The sequence below is a fragment of the Dendrobates tinctorius genome, unplaced genomic scaffold (genome assembly GCF_039654945.1).
Source record: "Dendrobates tinctorius isolate UK_male_01 unplaced genomic scaffold, ASM3965494v1 ptg000022l, whole genome shotgun sequence".
NCBI classification, from domain to species: domain Eukaryota; kingdom Metazoa; phylum Chordata; class Amphibia; order Anura; family Dendrobatidae; genus Dendrobates; species Dendrobates tinctorius.
Genome location: NW_027361690.1, coordinates 108,867,666 through 108,888,803, shown reverse-complemented (window position 1 = coordinate 108,888,803; position 21,138 = coordinate 108,867,666).

Sequence of the window (21,138 nt, the reverse complement as noted above, 5' to 3'; positions counted from 1 at the left end):
TTTTGCATCACCACATATTGAGAGCTATAATTTTTCCGTATTTTGACCCACCGAGTCATGTGAGGTCTTATTTTTTGCGGGACGAGTTGATGTTTTTATTGGTACCATTTTCGGGCACGTGAAATTTTTTGATCGCTTTTTATTCCTATTTTTGGGATGCAGAATGAACAAAAACCAGCGTTTCATGAATTTCTTTTGGGGGGGTGCGTTTACACCGTTCCGCGTGCGGTAAAATTGATAAAGCGTTTTTATTCTTCGGGTCAGTACGGTTACAGCGATACCTCATTTAGGTCTTTTTTTATGTTTTTGTCGGTTTTATGCAATGAAAACTATTTTATATAAAAAATAATTATTTTTGCATCGCTTTATTCAGCGAGCTATAACTTTTTTATTTTTTCGCTGATGATGCTGTGTGGTGGCTCGTTTTTTGTGGGACAAGATGACGTTTTCAGCGGTAGCATGGATATTTATATGCGTCTTTTTGATCGCGCGTTATTACACTTTTTGTTTGGCGGTATGATAATAAATCATTATTTTTTGCTTCGTTTTTTATTTTTATTTTTTAAGGGGTTCGCTAAAGGGGTTAACTAATGGGACAGTTTTATAGGGCGGGTCGTTACGGACGCGGCGATACCTAATATGTGTACTTTTATTGTTTTTTTTTTATTATTTCCAAAAAATGGATTTATTGGGGGAATATTTTTTTTTTTTTCTAATATATTTGGCGATTTTTTTTAATCATTTTTACCTTTTTTATTTTTTTTTTTTACTTTATTAAATAGTCCCAGGTGGGACATCACTGTCCTGTGACAGATCGCTGATCTGTCACATCACAGATCACTGTGACAGATCAGCGATCTGACACAGGCACTGCAGAAGGCTTCCTCATGCCTGCGCTTTGCAGGCACTGAGGAAGCCAGCTTCCTGCAGGCCCCCAAAGGCCCCCGTCGCCATCTTGGATTCGGGGGCCTGGAGGAAAGGAGTCCCCCGCAGCAGCGCTGCACATTGCGCTGCCGTGGGGGGCTCAGGGAAGCACGAAGGGAGCCCCTCCCTGCCGATGCTTCCCTTTAACCCCCGGTACACCGCGATCGTGTTTGATCGCGGTGTGCAAGGGGTTAACGTGTCGGGGGCGGTCCGTGACCGCCCCTGACACATTGTGCCAGGTGTCAGCTGTGATAATCAGCTGACACCCGGCCGCGATCAGCGGCGCTCACCACGTGGGCGCCGCTGATTGCGCCGACGTACTATCCCGTCCATGGGCATAGGGTCCCGGGTCCCATGGACGGGATAGTACGTCGGATGGCAGAAAGGGGTTAATAGGCACTGTAAGCGGTTTATACCTTGTGGAATAAAAGGACAAGAAATAGGAAAAACCCAATGTGGCTAAACAAAGAAGTGAGGCAATTAACAGTAAAAAGAAAGTATTTACACTACTAAAGCAGGATAGCACCGTTGATGCTCTAAAAAACTATAGGGAGAAAAATACTTTATCTGAAAAACTAATTAAAGCTGCCAAAAAGGAAACAGAGAAGCACATTGCTAAGGAGAGTAAAGCTAATCCCAAGCTGTTCTTCAACTATATCAATAGTAAAAGAATCATAAGTATAAGTGTAGGCCCCTTAAATAATTGTGAGGAAAGAAAGGTTGTAGATGACGAGGTAAAAAATAATATATTAAACACCTTCTTCTCCACGGTATTCACGGTGGAAAATTAAATGCTAGGTGAAATGTCGAGAGACAAAGAAAACCCTATATTAAGGGTCACCAATAGGGATGAGCAATATTGCCCAATATCATATAGGAATTCCGATTTCCGATATTGGAAAATATCGGATATCAGAATTTCCGATATCAATGCAAGTCAATGGGAGAAAAAAATCAGAATTACAAAATGACCACTACAGTGCTATATAATGGATAAAATGGAGGGGAAAGACCTCAGGATAATGGGGAAGGAGTTTGCAGAGGCAGAGGAGCAAAAAAATCGCTAGAAAAATGCACAGAGCGAAAGCTGTAGCAGGAAAACTGGTCGCCATCTTCTTAACAGAGGTGTTTTTTCTTTGGGTTAGGATGTTTGGGTAGGGTTAGGGTTTATGGTTAGTAGGGTAGGGGTTAGGGTTAGTATGGTTAGGGTTAGGGGTTAGGGTTAGTTAGGGTTATGGTTAGGGTTAGTAGGGTTAGGGTTAGGGTAAGGGTTAGGGTTAGTTAGGGTTAGGGTTATGCTTATGGTTAGTAGGGTTAGGGTTAGGGGTTAGGGCTAGGGTTAGGGATTATGGTTATGGTTAGTAGGGTTAGGGTTAGGGGTTAGGATTAGTAGGGTTATGGTTAGGGGTTAGGGTTAGGGTTAGTTAGAGTTAGGGTTAGTGTAAGAGTTAAGGGTTAGGGTTAGGCATAGTTAGGGTAAGGGTTAGTGATTTTACATTATTAAATTAAAACTGCCGGTGGTGGTGTCAATATGCCATTTGACTGACATGGCTCCACGAAGCGCTCAGAGGCTGAAGGATTGTGGGATATCCGATTTCCGATGTGAAAAAAATATCGGAATCGGGAATCAGAATTCCGATATCGCAAATATCGGGCCGATTTCCGATATTTCAATATCGGAAAGCTCATCCCTAGTCACCAATCTAACCCAATAAGAGGTGCAAACCCAGCTAAATAAGATGAAAATAGATAAATCTCTGGGTCTGGAAGGCATACACCCACGAGTACTAAGAGAACTAAGTAATGTAATAGACAAGACATAAATCATGTGCAGGCCTCAAAACCGTTAAATGTCCATTTTGCAAGGTTGTGAGAAAAAAACGCCATACGGATCACATACGGATTACATACGGATGCTTACATGAGAAAAATACGCGGCCACACCCTGACAACGGATGACATACGGAGCACTATTTAGGACCATTTATGCGTATTACGGCCGTACAATACGGTCTATATTTTTCTACGTTGTGTGTGACTCCAGCCTAAGACTCTCATAGACCCTCATTAAGGACCAGAAAGGTGTCGTGTTATAAGGAGCCAGGTGAAATACTACAACAGATGAGCGTTGTTGTTTTTTTTTAACCCCTTTTCTTCCCCTAACTTACTATATCTTGTCATCTAAAGTATAAATTTTTCTGGATCAAAGCTGAGTAAATTTGCCCGAAGCAGGAGATTTGGGAGATTTGCTCTTTTCCACTCTTAAGCCCCCTTCACATATAGCGAGATTGCTAGTGATATCGCTAAAGCGTCACCGATTTTGTGACGCAACAGCGATATCGGTAGCGATCTTGCTACATGTGACACGTACCTGTGACCCGGCCCCCCGTTGGATATCGCTGATCGCTAGAGTTGAGCGACTTTGGTCGGATCGGGTTTCATGAAACAAAATTTGTTTCAGATGAAACTGGTCCGACTAGGGCAATAAAAGTCGGAGTTTCGTCCGAAACCCGACCCCAATGCAAGTCAATGGGGAATAAAAGTCGGCATTGAGTGGATGAATGTCATCCGCTCAATGATGACTTTTATTTCCCATTGACTTGCATTGGGGTCGGGTTTTGGATGAAACTCCGACTTTTTTTTGCCCTAGTTGGACCAGTTTCATCTGAAACAAATTTTGTTTCATGAAACCCGATCCTACCAAAGTCGCTCAACTCTAGAGTTGAGCGACTTTTGGTTTTTTATGGTCGAGTTTCGTTTCGTGAAACCCGACTTTTCCAAAAGTCGGGTCGAGCAAGATCGGCCGATTATAGGGAAAAGTCGGGGTCGTCCCGAAACACGAAACCCAATGTAAGTCAATGGGGAATAAAAGTCGGCAGTGAGAGGAGGACAGGAAACACACCTACCGTGCTCATTTGAATGCCAAAAGCATCAATTCTTCTTACTTAAGCTGGTCAACCTTAATTAACTTCATAATACAAGTTACGCACTGAAAAATGGGGGTCATTTGGCTAAAGTTGTGGGGGGGTAGGGCTGGCTCCAGGTTTTCATGTGCCCTGGGCCAAAGAGCGCCCCTTTAACACATAATACCACAACTCATCATGCTCCGATACGGCAGAGAAATAGCGGTATAGTACAATGAAAAATTCTTCACTTTTTACATCTCATGACGAGGCCCATCTATTTCTCCATACAGAATCATTGGTCCCATATAATGTTTGAAACAGTATATGATGAGCTCCACATAATGCTACAGTATATGTTGGTCCCCATGGATGAAGCTCCACTGTCTTATGGGCCCAAATAATGCTCCAAACATAATGGGCCCCATTTCTAATGCTCTAGTGTATAATGAGCCCTGTAAATGCTGCTCCAGTGTCTGATGTCCACCTTTGGAATGTTCCAGTGTATGGTGGGCCCCATCTATCATTCTCCAGAGTATAGTGCTCCCCAAAAATTGCTGTCCCAACATTGAAAACAATCAAATAAGTCTCCTCGCTAGGGAATCCCTGTACTAGTCTGGACTCCTCGTCGTCCCCATCTTCCATCTCACTGCACAGTATTTCAACCTTGCAAGTGCTGTGATCCTGAGCAAGCAGGGGGGGCCCACTCGTTGGCGACGGCTCTGGCACAGGGCTCCTGATAGTACGGTGGTGTGTCTGATGGCGGGTGGGCCGAACCTGCACTTTCATCTGCAGCTTCCTCTTTGTCACCGTGTAAGATGGAACTGTACATGGGAAGGGTAACCTGAGTTTCATCAGGGTCAGATTCAGGCTGGGTAGCGTGCGCGGGGAATGTAGTGGTCTGGGTCAATGTACCAGCAGATTCATCGAGCAGTGGCTGGGCATCAGTGCACTTGTGTCGCCCCCAGGAGTACGGTCGCCACAGTGGCATTACCTTCCTCCTAGGGAGTGTGATGTCATGCTTTGGAGCAACGAAGGATCTCTCTAGCAGGTTAACTGATTGGGCGGCATTATTCCCACGAGTCATGACCCTCCAAACAGCGTTCATGAAGGCAAAGTGTTTGTTTTACGTGGGCAGTATGGTTGCAAAGCTGAACCTTAAAGAAATGTCCAGAAGGGCACCACCAGGAATGGAGCCTACGGCGTAATTTGACTCAACACGGGCAACCTCAACCATGCCAGCTATAGAACAGATGCACACATTGCAAGCTTAATTCCGTTAACGAACGAGACTCCGTCATGCCCCGAGGTCCGAGTCTGGCTTACTAGAGGGACACGTGAGGCTCTGGCACATGAGATTGGCCAATAACTGGTGTGTCATGCCCTTACATGTCCGTGGCTGCATGTGCGCTACACTGAAAAGGCCAGCGTTTGTCGCTTACAGGTGCAGATAACCCGCTGAACAACGTTAGTGATGGGGATCACTGATTACAATTATTACTCGCGAACGATGATTTCCCAGTAAGTGCAGGTCAACCGCAGTTCCGGAATTAGGCCTAACCGTCATTCCTGAAAAAAATGAAAAACTTACGTGTGCAAACCACAGGTGCTGTAGCTTGCTTAACAGCTCGCCAGCCGTTCTCACGCCCAGTATGGGTTACACGTGATTGCACAAAGGTGAGAAAGGGTACCATATCCCCGGATAACATGTATGGATAGCGTACACATTCAAAATATATGTCTATACATCAGGAGGCAGGCTCAGACGGTGTTAAGCCCAGTATGGCTTGCACGTGATTGCACAAAGGTGAGAAAGGGTACCGTATCCCCGGATAACATGTATGGATAGCGTACACATTCAAAAGATATGTCTATACACCAGGAGGCAGGCTCAGACGGTGTCAGGCACAGTATGGATTTGACGGCCCAGACTACACAGCGGAGGAGCAGGGAGAGGTAAAGATTGCAAATGCTGGGGCCCTGCCCAAGCAAGGGGGGCCCACTCGTGGGCGTTGGTACTGGCACTGGGCCCCTCATAGTACGGCGGTGTGTCTGACGGCGGGTGTGCACCACCACCGTCAGAGACACTTGATTGCACGATGAGGGACCCTGTGCCAGTGCCCGCGCCGAAGAGTTGGCCTACCCACCTGTCCAGGGCAACGGCACTCGCACGGTGTCATGCGCTAGGTGGTGACCCTGGCCATGGGGGGGGGAGGCAGCACAGTTAGGGAGTTTTAGAAAGTGGCATATGCTGATGTTGGACATTCAGCTGATGCAAAAGGCGAAATAGGTCAAGTCCCAGGAAGAGGTGGACCAAAGCAAGCCATTTTTCTGTCACCCTATGTGTCATCAGGGGAAGGTGGGACAAAATCCTTGGAAACCCATGCATGGTTCATTTTAATGAAGGTTAGATCATCCACATTTTGGGTTGACAGACGGGTCCTTTTTTCTGTCAGGATTGATCCAGCTGCACTGAAGACTCTTTCCGATAGCACACTTGCAGCTGGGCAAGCGAGCTCCTGTAAGGCATATTGGGCCAATTCAGGCTAGGTTTCCAGTTTAGCAGCCCAATAGTCAAAGGGGAATGACCTGTGTGGGAGAACATCTATATGGGAGGAAAAGTAGTTTGTAACCATAGTTGACAACTGCTGTCTCCTGTCACTTTCCATCGATGCTGTATTACCAGTTGTGTGAGCGGTACTTGAAAAATCAGTCCACAACATTGTCATGAAACCCCTGTCTCCAACGCCACTTCTGCTGTGTGCACCATGAACACCTCTGCCAAGCTGCCCCCGGCCCGTACGGCTCGTGTGAGAACCATCACCGCTGCTGTGTGCTGGGAATGCCTCAAGCAACCGATTTACCAGAGTTGCTTGTTTATTAGCCAATATTAGGTCAAGGTTCTCCTGTGGCATGATGTTTTGTAATTTGCCTTTATAGCGTGGATCCAGGATGCTGGCCAACCAGTAGTCGTCATCGTTCATCATTTTGGCAATGCAGGGGTCCCTTTTTAGGATCCGCAAGGCATAATCTGACATGTGGGCCAATGTTCCCGGTGTCAATGATGCACTGCGAGTGCTGGTTGGAGGAGCACTTTCTGGCAAATCCACATCCCTCCAGTCACGCACAAACCCTGTACCAGACCTTGCCACGCCAACATTTTCACTTGCCCCATGAGATGCATCCTCCTCCCCTAAGTAATCATCCCCATCATCCTCCTACAGGCGACCGGCGGATGTGCGCGCACAGTCTTCGCACCTTATGGAGCAGGGCTGTTAACTCCGGATAATTTTTGAGGAAGCACTGCACCACCAGGTTCAAGGTGTGAGCCAAGCAAGGTATGTGGCTGAGTTTTGAAAGGGCTATGGCTGCCACAAAATTACGGCCGTTATCACTAACTACCTTGCCTGCCTCAAGATGTACACTGCCCAGCCATGACTCAGTTTGTCGCTTCAAGTACTCGGCCAACACCTCGGTGGTGTGTCTGTCGCCCAAACACATCATCTGCAACACAGCCTGATGACGCTTTCCACTAGCTGCTCGATAGGGGGACACCTCGTGTGCAACAGTGGCAGCTGCAGATGGAGTGCTCGTACGAATGCGCTCTGTGGACGAGCTTTCGCTTCTGGAGGAGGAGGAGGAGGAGGAGGGTGGAACGCCTACAGCCAACTGTTTCCTATACCGTGGGCTAGGCAGCACTGTCCCACCACCGCTGTCCCCTGTGGACCCTGCATCCACCACATTAACCCAGTGCGCAGTGATGGACACGTAACGGCCCTGGCCATGCCGACTGGACCATGCATCAGTTGTGAGGTGCACCTTTCCACTCACTGACTGCTTGAGTGCATGGACAATGCGGTCTTTCACATGATGGTGGAGGGCTGGGATGGCTTTGCGAGAGAAGAAGTGGCGACTGGGTAGGTCATAGCGTGGTACTGCATAGGCCATGAGTTCGCGGAAAGCTGCGCTTTCCACCAACCGATAGGGCATCATCTCAAGCGAGATTAGTTTGGCAATGTGGGTGTTCAAACCCAGTGTACGCGGATGAGAGACTGAGTACTTTCTTGACCTACTCATAGTGTCTGGGAGGGTGAGCTGGACTTGAGAGCTGCATATGGTAGAAGTAGCGGTGGACAGGGCGGACTAAGAGAGGGTTGATGATGGTGATGGAGTTGGTGTTCTTTCTGATGGCCTAGATTCAGTATTTCGTTGATATAACAGTGGGATTCCCTGACTGCTGTGGCCTTGCAACGACACCTCAACATTTGCTGCTGTGCTAACCGGTGGGCTTACAGTGGGGGAAACAATGTAGCGTTGCTGACTACCTTCTTTGTGATCAGTTGCACATGTGCATGTGGCACTTGAGGTTTGGTGTTGTGTCCACGCTTGCAAGTGCATGCTGGTTAAATGTCTAAGCATGCAACTGGTATTCACATTTTTCAGATTTTTCCCTCAGCTAAAGGTCTTTGCTCACTTCTTACAGATAACCTTGGCCTGGTCATGAGGATTTTGTTCAAAAAAGTTTCACACTGCACTCTTCCTACTTTGGCAGACATTTTGCGGCCTAGCACGCTGTCCAGCAACTCTTTTGATTTTTGGAACCTGTCTTTGGAGTGCTCCTGGCCTGCCAGATAACAGCTGTTGCGATGTTGATGTCTGCTGTGGATGCTCCTCATCTGAGCTATTGGAAGCAGCACCCTCTTCCCCCAATGGATGCCAATCTGGGTCAACAACTGGGTCATCCATCACCTCCTCTTCAATGTCATGTGCACCTTCCTCTGTGTCACCATGTATGGTGGTATAGTGTGCGGGAAGGGGCATCTGAGTCTCATCAGGGTCAGAATCTGGCTCTGTACACTGCGAGGACAATGTAGTGCTCTGAGTGAATGTACCAGCAGAATCATCTATCAGCGGCTGTGCATCAGTGCACTCCATGTCAGATTCATCTTGGCCTTGGTAATTCACCATTTCACTTGATAATCCAGGCATGGTATGTGAAAACAGCTCCATGGAGTAATCAGTAGTATGGCCTGCATCATCCTTAAATCTTGGTTGTGGTGAAGGACACAAGGAAAGGTGTGGTTCATGAACATGAGCCTCCAATGACGACTCAGTGCTTTTACTTTTTACAACTTCAGAAGAGGAGGCGATAGAGCTGGAGACTGAGTCAGCAATGTAAGACAAAACTTTTTCCTGATGCTCTGGTGCTAAAAGCGGTTTGCCAACTCCTAGAAAACTAAGCCTTCGAAGCCTTATGGAGCCAGACGATGATGCAGGCTCAACACCTCCTGCATTCGGTCCTATTTTGCTTTTGCCACTACCATCAGATCCACCACCAACACCATCATTACCAGCTGCCAACCCCCGCCCAATTCCACGGCCTCTTCCACCAGCCTTCCTCATTTTTGGTAGAAATGTAGACAAAATCCAACAAACTATATAGTAATGTAAAACAAGGTACAAGGTGTCTATAGGACAGGGGAGATTTAGATTTTCTGCACACACTAGTGGACACTGGACACTTTTGGATTGTGTGAGGCCCACTGAGTATCACAGCGCTATGTCACAGGCTCGATGGCACAGGTGTGAAAAAAGTGACTACAGGATAAGGGAGATTTTGAATTTCTGCAGACACTTGTGGACACTGGACACTTGGATTGTGTGAGGCCCACTGAATATCACAGTGCTATGTCACAGGCTCGATGCAGCAGGTGTGAAAAAAGTGACTAGAGGATAAGGGAGATTTTGAATTTCTGCAGACACTTGTGGACACTGGACACTTGGATTGTGTGAGGCCCACTGAATATCACAGCGCTATGTCACAGGCTCGATGCAGCAGGTGTGAAAAAAGTGACTACAGGATAAGGGAGATTTTGAATTTCTGCAGACACTTGTGGACACTGGACACTTGGATTGTGTGAGGCCCACTGAATATCACAGTGCTATGCCACAGGCTCGATGGCACAGGTGTGAAAAAAGTGACTACAGGATAAGGGAGATTTTGAATTTCTGCAGACACTTGTTGACACTGGACACTTGGATTGTGTGAGGCCCACTGAATATCACAGCGCTATGTCACAGACTCGATGGCACAAGTGTGAAAAAAGTGACTACAGGATAAGGGAGATTTTGAATTTCTGCAGACACTGGACACTTTTGGATTGTGTGAGGCCCAATGAATATCAGAGCGCTATGTCACAGGCTCGATGCAGCAGGTGTGAAAAAAGTGACTACAGGATAAGGGAGATTTTGAATTTCTGCAGACACTGGACACTTGGATTGTGTGAGGCCCAATGAATATCACAGCGCTATGTCACAGGCTCGATGCAGCAGGTGTGAAAAAAGTGACTACAGGATAAGGGAGATTTTGAATTTCTGCAGACACTTGTGGACACTGGACACTTTTGGATTGTGTGAGGCCCACTGAATATCAGAGCGCTATGTCACAGGCTCGATGGCACAGGTGTGAAAAAAGTGAATTGTAGAATTGGGCAGAATAGGAATCTCCCTAGAGTGTAGGTCTGTAAGAACGGAACAAGTCCTCCACAGTGACACACAGATAGCTTTACTGTGGCTGTAATAACAGCCGTTACACGGTACTGTGTGAGGAGTGTACACCGCTGTATGGTGTGAATAAATGCACGCTCAGTACCTTAGCAGGACAAAAAAATATTGGGATTGCTTTTAGAAAAGCAGTTTGCAGAGCAGTGGGGAAACAGCAATGCAGCTGTCAGGAAGCCTTAGAAGGCAGCCTAACAACCAACACCGCTGATCCACCACAATATAGCCTCCCCTTGCACTGCACACACAGTGACTGGTGTGTTGCACAGGCAAAATCGCTAGCAGCAGAAGCAGTTTTTTTGTCTTCTTCCCTGCCTAACGCTCTCCCTACAGAATCAGCATCCTCTCCCTATGCTAAGATCGGCAGAAGTAAGATGGCGGTCGGCGTGCACGCCCTTTTATAACCCCTGTGACACCCACCAAAGCAAGCCAATCACTTGCATGCCCTTCTGAAAGATGGTGGCGACCCCTGCCTATGTCATCACGTTGCCCACAGTGTCCGTGGATCCTGATTGGCTGAAAAAGAGCGCTAAACAAACTTTTGAAATGCGACTTTGGCGCGTAAGTCGCCGACCTCGTGGCCGACCTCATCCTAGGGTCGGGTTTCGTTTCATGAAACCCGAATTTGCAAAAAGTCGGCGACTTTTGAAATTGTTCGACCCGTTTCGCTCAACTTTACTCAACTCTACTGATCGCATGAGATCGGCCTAGTCCATTTCTCGTCGCCGGCTTCCTGCTGGCGCTGACGAGCGACTCCATGGACGCAGGTGAAAGATGTCACCCTTGCTGCGTGTGACAGGTAAGTATCGACTGCCGGCCGCTGCTGCATTGCTAGTGAGATCTGCCTGTTTGGCAGCTCACTAGCGACAATTTAGCAATGCACCAGCGAACCTGACCGGGTCGTATCGTTGTCGGGATCGCTGGTGCATTGCTAAATGTAACGGGACCTTTAAAGGGAAGCTGTCAGCAAGTTTCCTATGTTTAATTAGAGAGCAGCATAGTATAGTGCAAGAGAGCCTAATTACAGCAATGTGTCACTATGCTATCTGTTGTATTTTCAATACAATCAGTGTTTCATCAGCAGGAGATTATCGCTGCCTGGCTAGGTCACAAGAGCAAGCAAGTCAAGCTATTAAATGTATCCCTGCCCCACCACTGATTGTAAACAGGTGCACCACTTCTTCATTTTTCACCCACTCCTGATTTTGGCTTACAAATACTGATGTAAAATACTGACCAAATATTGAATGTGTGAACGTGACCTAAGACTCATACTGTATAAAATCTTGTGTAAGCAAAGACAAATCTATTATCCTCGTGCTTCTACTGTATGCTAATGTGATCGAATAGAACTCACCAATCTTCAGGAGGTTTTTTAAAAAAAAAACATTTTATAAAATGAAAAAAATATTTTAGCTACACTTTTTCTACAAATTTTCTATGTCAGTTGCTTGTGTGTTGGTGGTAGAATGAAATCAGTTTACACATGTACGACTCCCCTTGTAACATGACACAGGGCCTCATGTTTTTCACTGTTTATGGGGACACAAAGGGAATTTTTGCTCCACTGGAAGAATGCTTACAAGAAGGCGTCAGAAATGTTTCACTGATAATTTGCTTTGGCAATGTAGCTTTTCAATTCAATTACAGCTTTCTCTGCCTCATTATAATAATTATTATCATCTTTTGTTAGACTCCTTTACATTTTTGCAGATAGCTGTGAAAATTTAAGGAGTCGTTCGCAGAGGAAAATATACTGAACAATTGAATTGCCTCATTATGCGGGAGCCATGAATAAGAATGTGGTATGTCCTTTTTCTTACATTCCATAATGTAAATTGTTAAAAGGTTAGGCTTTGTTCCGTATGCAAAAATTGTGTGGATGCATAAACAATCGGGTGGGGAACATTGTTTAATATGCCTCGGAAAGGATGCAAACCGAGTGTAAGAGGACAGATTTGCTCTATCTAAAAAGTCATATCACCTTTTCAACATTTCATTACCAAGGTTAATCAAGCGATTGGTCATTTTGTTCATTGTGTACTTTTCAGAAGATATGCACATGTAAATATGTCAAATTATTATTAATTTTTACAGCCCCTACTGTGTTGGATAAGACTTTGCCAACAAACAGCAACCTTGTACGCCTTCTCCTGGATGGAGAAAGAAAAATGTTGTGAAGAAGAAACGGAGAGTGGTGGTCATGGGGGATTCCCTGTTGAGAGGAACAGAGGCCGCTATCTGCAGACCGGATATAGCTTCAAGAGAAATGTGCTGTATTCCAGGAGCAAAAATTAAAGATGTGTCTGACAGGATATCAGGACTCTTCAGACCTACGATGACTACCCATTCCTGCTACTACATGTGGGGACAAATGACACCGCAAGAAACTACCTGGAAACCATCTGCAGAGACTTTGAAGACTTAGGCAAGAAAGTGAAAGAACTGGGAGCGCAGGTGGTCTTCTCTTCCATCCTCCCAGTGGATGGCCATGGAACAAGGAGGTGGAATAAGATTCTGCAGGTGAACAACTGGCTACGTCGATGGTGCCGTCAGCAACGATTTGGATTTCTGGATCACGGAGTGAACTACTTATACGATGGACTACTTGCTAGAGATGGGGTGCACCTTACGAAGACTGGAAAGCATGTATTTGGAAGTCGCCTTGCTACACTTGTAAGGAGAGCTTTAAACTAGAACAACATGGGAAGGGAAGCAAAAGACCAGAAAAAGCCATACACCTGACAAATGCTATTGAGAACTCTGCTATTAGAAGTGGAAAGGAAGAACAAAGACGAAAGAATCTAATTAATAAAAATATTGGAGAAAGAGAAACCAATCACAAACTAAAATGTTTCTATAATAATGCACAAAGCATGGGCAACAAACAAGGAGAATTGGAACTACTAACACAGGAAAAGAAATATGATGTCATTGGAATCACTGAAACTTGGTGGGGCAATACACATGATTGGAATACAAGACTAGAAGGATACAACTTATTTGCAAGAAACAGACTTGATAAACGAGGAGGGGGTGTCGCATTGTATGTTAGAAACACGTATGTCTGCACAGAGATTGAAGCTTCAGAGACTGGGAGTTCTGTGGAAACTGTTTGGGTAAGAATACAAGGACAGAACAATGGAAAGGACACCATTGTAGGCATTTACTACAGGCCGCCTGTGCAAGCTGAAGATATGGATGAACTCTTTATGCATCAAATGGCCAAGTTCTCCAAAAAATATGACATAGTTGTCATGGGAGATTTCAACTATCCAAACATTTGTTGGGAATCTCTCTCAGGCAAAACTAACAGGTCAAGGAAATTCTTATCCTCTCTTGCTGACAACTTTATCTTCCAAAAGGTAGGGGAGAAAACAAGGGGAACTGCTACCTTGGATCTAATCCTTATAAACAGGGAGGAAATGGTTGAGGAGGTAAAAGTGGCTGGGACCCTAGGAGGTAGCGACCATGCTATTTTAGAATTTTGGATAACTAGAGGCGGAAGACCTGTGAAGACTCAGACGTCAAGGTTAGATTTCAGAAAGGCAGATTTTAAGGGATTCAGAAAGAGAATTGGAGGGATCCAATGGCTGGATATCCTAAAAGACAAAAATGTCCAGGAGGGATGGGAAATCTTGAAAAATGAAATTCTCAAAGAACAGTTGTTAACAATTCCGAAAAGAGGGAAGAATAGGAAGCATTTAAGGAAGCCAGGATGGATGAACACAGAACTTAAGCACATGCTAAAAAGGAAGAAAAAAATGTTTATAAAATGGAAAGAGGGAGGCATATCTAAAGAAGAATATAATGCTGTCTGCAGAACCTGCAGGGCACAAATCAGATTATCTAAAGCTGAAAATGAATTGAGGCTTGCAAGAGATGTCAAAAGCAATAATAAAGGATTTTGGGGATATGTCAAAAGTAAAAGAAAAGTCAAAGATGCTATAGGATTTTTACAGGCTGAAAATGCTGAAATGGTAAGACAGGATGTTGAAAAGGCCGAACTTTGAAATTCCTATTTTGCATCTGTTTTCTCTCAGAAAGGAAATGTAACATCAACTGATATTCACTGTCCTATTAAGGGAATAGAAGAATCCAGGATATCTACAAACAGAAATATAGTGAGGAAACACTTAGCTAACCTAAATGAATTCAAGTCTCCAGGTCCAGATGAATTACACCCCAGAGTACTGAAGGAGATAGCAGAAGAAATTTTTGAACCCCTCTCCATAATCTTTGAAAATTCTTGGAGAACAGGAGAAGTGCCAGAAGACTGGAGAAGAGCAAATGTTGTTCCTATCTTCAAAAAGGGGAAGAAGGTGGACCCAGGCAACTATAGGCCGGTGAGTCTGACTTCTATACCAGGAAAGATCTTTGAACAAATTATTAAGCAACATGTATGTCAATACCTGGATAAGAATGAAGTGATTAAACAGAGTCAGCATGGGTTTGTAACTAATAAGTCATGTCAGACTAACTTAATTTCATTCTATGACGGTATCACTGATTGGGTGGATCAAGGAAATGCTGTAGATATAGTATATCTTGACTTCAGCAAAGCATTTGACAAAGTCTCTCATACAATCCTTATTGAAAAAATGACTAAGTATGGAATGGACAAGACAACTGTTAGGTGGATTCATAACTGGCTTAGTGATCGGACCCAAAGAGTGGTCGTAAATGGCTGCACATCCAGTTGGAAGAATGTCTCAAGTGGGGTACCACAGGGCTCTGTCCTGGGCCCTGTATTGTTCAACATCTTTATCAACGATTTAGATGAAGGAATTGAGGGTAAACTGATTAAATTTGCTGATGACACAAAGCTAGGAGGGATAGCTAATACTAGAGAAGAGAGAGAGAGGATTCAAAAAGATTTAAATAAAGTGGGCAGCAACTAACAGAATGGTTTTTAACAGGGAGAAATGCAAAGTACTACATCTGGGCAATAAAAATGAAAAAAGCATATATAGAATGGGAGGAATAGGGCTAAGTGACAGCACATGTGAAAAAGAGTTGGGTATACTAATAGATCACAGACTGAATATGAGTCAACAGTGTAATGCAGCAGCAAAAAAGGCAAATGCAATTCTAGGATGTATTAACAGAAGCATACAGTCTAGATCACGTGAAGTCATTATTTCCCTCTACTCCTCTTTGGTCAGACCTCATCTGTAATATTGTGTCCAGTTTTGGGCACCACATTTTAAAAAAGACATCAACAAACTGGAGCAAGTTCAGAAAAGAGCGACCAGAATGGTGACCGGTCTGCAAACCCTGTCTTATGAGGAAAGGTTGCAGGATTTGGGAATGTTTAGTTTGCAAAAGAGAAGACTGAGAGGAGACTTAATAGCTGTCTACAAATATCTAAAGGGTTGTCACATTGTAGAAGGATCAACTTTATTCTCATTTGCACAAGGAAAGACTAGAAGCAATGGGATGAAACTGAATGGGAGGAGACACAGATTAGATATTAGAAAAAACTTTTTGACAGTTAGAGTGATCAATGAGTGGAACAAGCTGCCACGAGAAGTGGTGAGTTCTCCTTCAATGGAAGTCTTCAAACAGAGGCTGGACAGACATCTGACTGGGATGATTTAGCGAATCCTGCTTTGAGCAGGGGGTTGGACCAGATGGCCCAGGAGGTCCCTTCCAACTCTGCGATTCTATGATTCTATGATTCTATGATTCTAAGTGCAATTTTTCTAGATTTCATTGAGCTGTTCTTACCATAATTTCCATTTTAATGGTCATAAATGAGTAACTGAACCAAAGCTGGATGTGATGTCATACATCCATACTACAGTATCTTTGTCTACATTTTCAAAACTCATTACACATCATTGTGAACCACTGTAAGGGTATGTGCACATGTTCAGGAACTGGCAGCGCTTTGGACACAGAACATGTCCGCTACGTCCAAAGTGCTGCCGGCTATTGAACGCAGGTGAATCCACATGTGTTCATTGTATGGGTGAAATTTCTCTTGCAAGATGAATAGACATGCTACGGTTTGGAAAGATGTTCGTCTCTGCGGGTGATCCGCGGGCGTCTGTGCACGTATAGTGGGAATGGGATTTCTTGAAATCCCGTCCCCTATGCTGTAAAATCTGGACGCTGCAGGTTGGACACTGCACAAGAACGAAGCATGCAACCTACAGTTTTTAATGATTGTGTCCACAAACCCTTAAGGAAAACATGCGTAAATTAGGGACAAGGAGCAAAATCCCATGACCAAACAGGGTTCACTTCCTTTTGGTCAGACACTGCTCTAGTTAAAATTGTGTCAAGCTTGGAAGTTATCCCCTATGAATCAGATAGAGGATAAGTTTATGATTATTGAAGGTCCAACCAATTGGGACCCCTCCCATCTTGAGAATGGAGCTCTGGAGAGCCCACTCTCAGTAGAATGGCAACTGAGCATGCACAACTCTGCTATATTCATTCTCAATGAGGCCATTGGACATAATCAAGTGTTGAGCTCGTATCTATTTAGAATGAATGAAGCAGAGGATTGCATGCTGGACCTCCACTCTTACTGGTAAACACAGAGAGAAGAGGTCACTGTGCCTGAACGGTTTATGGGCTTTTTGTAGTCCAATAGCATATCATAATGCAAAATTCCACCTGCTTTAAAGGTGCAAATGGACCCCCTTACCTCTTGGGCCTCTGGTACAGACTGCATCAATGATGTGTTACCCCATTCACTCCATTCAGATGTGGTAATGGCAGATACCGGATGCAGTGACAAGACGCGAGAAGGATTGAACTTTAGGTATTAGCTTTTATAGACAGATGTCGGTAGGGCTATCCCAAGCAACCAAACAAGATAACAGAAATTGTCCTCGCAGGGACTAAATACAAGCAAACACTGATTATGAGAACATGACTACTCCGGCAAAGGCCGGTCACTATAGGGCTGCGGTATGGCCGACTACGGGTCCTTAGCTATGATATGTCAATTATCCGTCCTGACGTCTCTTGGCGTCCTGTTCGATGGTGCTTCGACGTCGCAGCCGCTGGGCCCAGCCGCTGAGGATCTGGCGTAGTCTTCGCGCGCTCTGACGCCCAGGTGAAGCAGGTGCACAACAGGCCCTAGAAGAGTTCTTTGGTGGAGTGTCCCCCAGCAGAGGCAGCGGGATACTGCCTGGAAGTGGGAGAGTGGGGGCTGCAGCCCCCAGACAGGGGCAGGCAGCTCGGTACTGAGTGACGGTTGGTAGGCCACCGCTGCATCTAGCGGCTGCACTAGGGGACCAGCGGCGGGCGACTGCCCGGCCCCTGCCGCGGACTGGAGCGGGGTGGTGGCGGCTGCGGGCGGCAATGGACAAGCTGCAGTCGTGGTCGGGAGGGGAGCGGCAACGATTGCGGGCGGCAGCGAGCGGGCGGGCCGCAGCCGTGAGCTGGAGTGAGGCGGCACGGCCGCGGGTGGCTGCGGGCAGGCTGCAACCGCAGGCTGGATCGAGGCGGCAACGGCCGTGGGCTGGAGTGAAGTGGTGGTCTTCTGTCGGTCGGCTCGGCGCTGTCTCCCGACTGTCCACCAAGAGTCTCCCTCCTGTCGCTGTCCTCCTCTCTGGTTGCTGCTCATGGTTCTAGCTCCCTGGCGCTCCCACGGTCTCCTGCTCCTTCTTTCCCATTCTGCTGACTCACTCTGACTGGCGCTCCCCACCCCTTTTATAGAGGCTCCTCCCCAACTGTCTTGGAAGTCCCAGCGGTCCGACCCTTAACTCTGCTCCCCAGAAACAGACCTCCTAGGAACAAAGATGATGGTCCCCTTAGTAACGGCCCGGGCCCCTCCTCCTACATTCCCCCATTCTGTATGCTCGCCAGTCCTCGGGCGAGGGCTTTGGTAGGCTCGGGTTGGCCTTTTTAGACAAAAGATCTTGTTGCCATGCAAACTTGTTTGTAACATTCGGGGGGTTTGTTGACCGCTTGGAGCGTCTCAGTTCGACTGCGGTGGAGCTTTCTGGGATGGTGGAAGGTGGTGGGCTGGTCGATTCTGGCGAGCTGACTGGTCCTACTGGGATGTTGTTTCTAGGAGGGCCCGCTGGCACTGCGGGGAAATATTTCTCGTCATCCAGGTCCCAGACCGTTGGCAGTGGTTCGGGGACCTGAGGAGTAGGCTCAGGTTGCATTTGGTCAGTGGATGTACAAGGCTGTAACATATTACGGTGCACAGTGCGAGTGGGGAGTGTCCCATCTATTTCAGGTTGTATCTCGTACACAGGCCCGTCGGAGCTTTTTCGGCGCAATACTCTGTAAGGACTTTCTTCCCTCTGAGGCTCTAACTTGTTCTGGGGGCGCTGGTTTAGTGCGAGTACTCGATCCCAGTCTGGAGGTCGGTGGGCAGAGGCAGAGTCCCCCCTGGGTGTTCCAGTTCCCGAAGTTTTGTATGGACGATCCGGTGAAGAGTTTGTAGCCGATGTCGATGGTTTCGGACCCATGATGACACCCCGGTCCTGGGTTGGGGTTCCTCCGGGTTCAGTTCTACCTCCGTGATCTCTTTGCCTTTTCGCCCAAAGAACAGTGAGTAGGGGGTATAGCCAGTAACCCGGTGCACCCGGTTGTTATAGACCCACACTGGTTCAGGGTCACTCTCCAGGGTACGCAACATTTGAATTAGTGTCTGATTAAATCGTTTGCAGGCCCCGTTTCCCTGCGGGTGGTTTCTCGTGGTCCAAGATTTATTGATACTAGAGTTGAGCGACTTTTGCTTTTTTAGGGTCGCGTTTCGTTTCGTGAAACCCGACTTTTCCAAAAGTCGGGTCGAGCAAGATCGTCCGATTATAGGGAAAAGTCGGGGTCGTCCCGAAACACGAAACCCAATGTAAGTCAATGGGGAATAAAAGTCGGCAGTGAGAGGAGGACAGGAAACACACCTACAGTGCCCATTTGAATGCCAAAAGCATCAATTCTTCTTACTTAAGCTTGTCAACCTTAATTAACTTCATAATACAAGTTACGCACTGAAAAATGGGGGTTATTTGGCTAAATTTGTGGGGGGGGGAGGGCTGGCTGCAGGTTTTCATGTGCCCTGGGCGAAAGAGCGCCCCTTTAACACATACCACAACTCATCATGCTCCGATACGGCAGAGAAATAGCGGTATAGTACAATGAAAAATACCTCACTTTTTACATCTCATGACGAGGCCCATCTATTTCTCCATACAAAATCATTGGTCCCATATAATGTTTGAAACAGTATATGATGAGCTCCACATAATGCTACAGTATATGTTGGTCCCCATGGATGAAGCTCCACTGTCTTATGGGCCCAAATAATGCTCCAAACATAATGGGCCCCATTTCTAATGCTCTAGTGTATAATGGGCCCTGTAAATGCTGCTCCAGTGTCTGATGTCCACCATTGGAATGTTCCAGTGTATGGTGGGCCCCATCTATCATTCTCCAGAGTATAGTGCTCCCCAAAAATTGCTGTCCCAACATAGAAAACAATCAAATAAGTCTCCTCGCTAGGGAATCCCTGTACTTGTCTGGACAGGTGCTGTAGCTTGCTTAACAGCTCACCAGCCGTTCTCACGCCCAGTATGGATTGCACGTGATTGCACAAAGGTTAGAAAGGGTACCGTATCCCTGGATAACATGTATGGATAGCGTACACATTCAAAATATATGTCTATACAGCATGAGGCAGGCTCAGACGGTGTTAGGCCCAGTATGGATTACACGTCATTGCACAAAGGTTAGAAGGGGTACCGTATCCCCGGATAACATGTATGGATAGCGTACACATTCAAAATATATGTCTATACAGCATGAGGCAGGCTCAGACGGTGTTAGGCCCAGTATGGATTGCACGTCATTGCAAAAAGGTTAGAAAGGGTACCGTATCCCTGGATAACATGTATGGATAGCGTACACATTCAAAATATATGTCTATACAGCATGAGGCAGGCTCAGACGGTGTTAGGCCCAGTATGGATTGCACGTCATTGCACAAAGGTTAGAAGGGGTACCGTATCCCCGGATAACATGTATGGATAGCGTACACATTCAAAATATATGTCTATACAGCATGAGGCAGGCTCAGACGGTGTTAGGCCCAGTATGGATTGCACGTCATTGCACAAAGGTTAGAAGGGGTACCGTATCCCCGGATAACATGTATGGATAGCGTACACATTCAAAATATATGTCTATACAGCATGAGGCAGGCTCAGACGGTGTTAGGCCCAGTATGGATTGCACGTCATTGCACAAAGGTTAGAAGGGGTACCGTATCCCCGGATAACATGTATGGATAGCGTACACATTCAAAATATATGTCTATACAGCATGAGGCAGGCTCAGACGGTGTTAGGCCCAGTATGGATTGCACGTCATTGCACAAAGGTTAGAAAGGGTACCGTATCCCTGGATAACATGTATGGATAGCGTACACATTCAAAATATATGTCTATACAGCATGAGGCAGGCTCAGACGGTGTTAGGCCCAGTATGGATTGCACGTCATTGCACAAAGGTTAGAAGGGGTACCGTATCCCCGGATAACATGTATGGATAGCGTACACATTCAAAATATATGTCTATACAGCATGAGGCAGGCTCAGTCGGTGTTAGGCCCAGTATGGATTGCACGTCATTGCACAAAGGTTAGAAGGGGTACCGTATCCCCGGATAACATGTATGGATAGCGTACACATTCAAAATATATGTCTATACAGCATGAGGCAGGCTCAGACGGTGTTAGGCCCAGTATGGATTGCACGTCATTGCACAAAGGTTAGAAAGG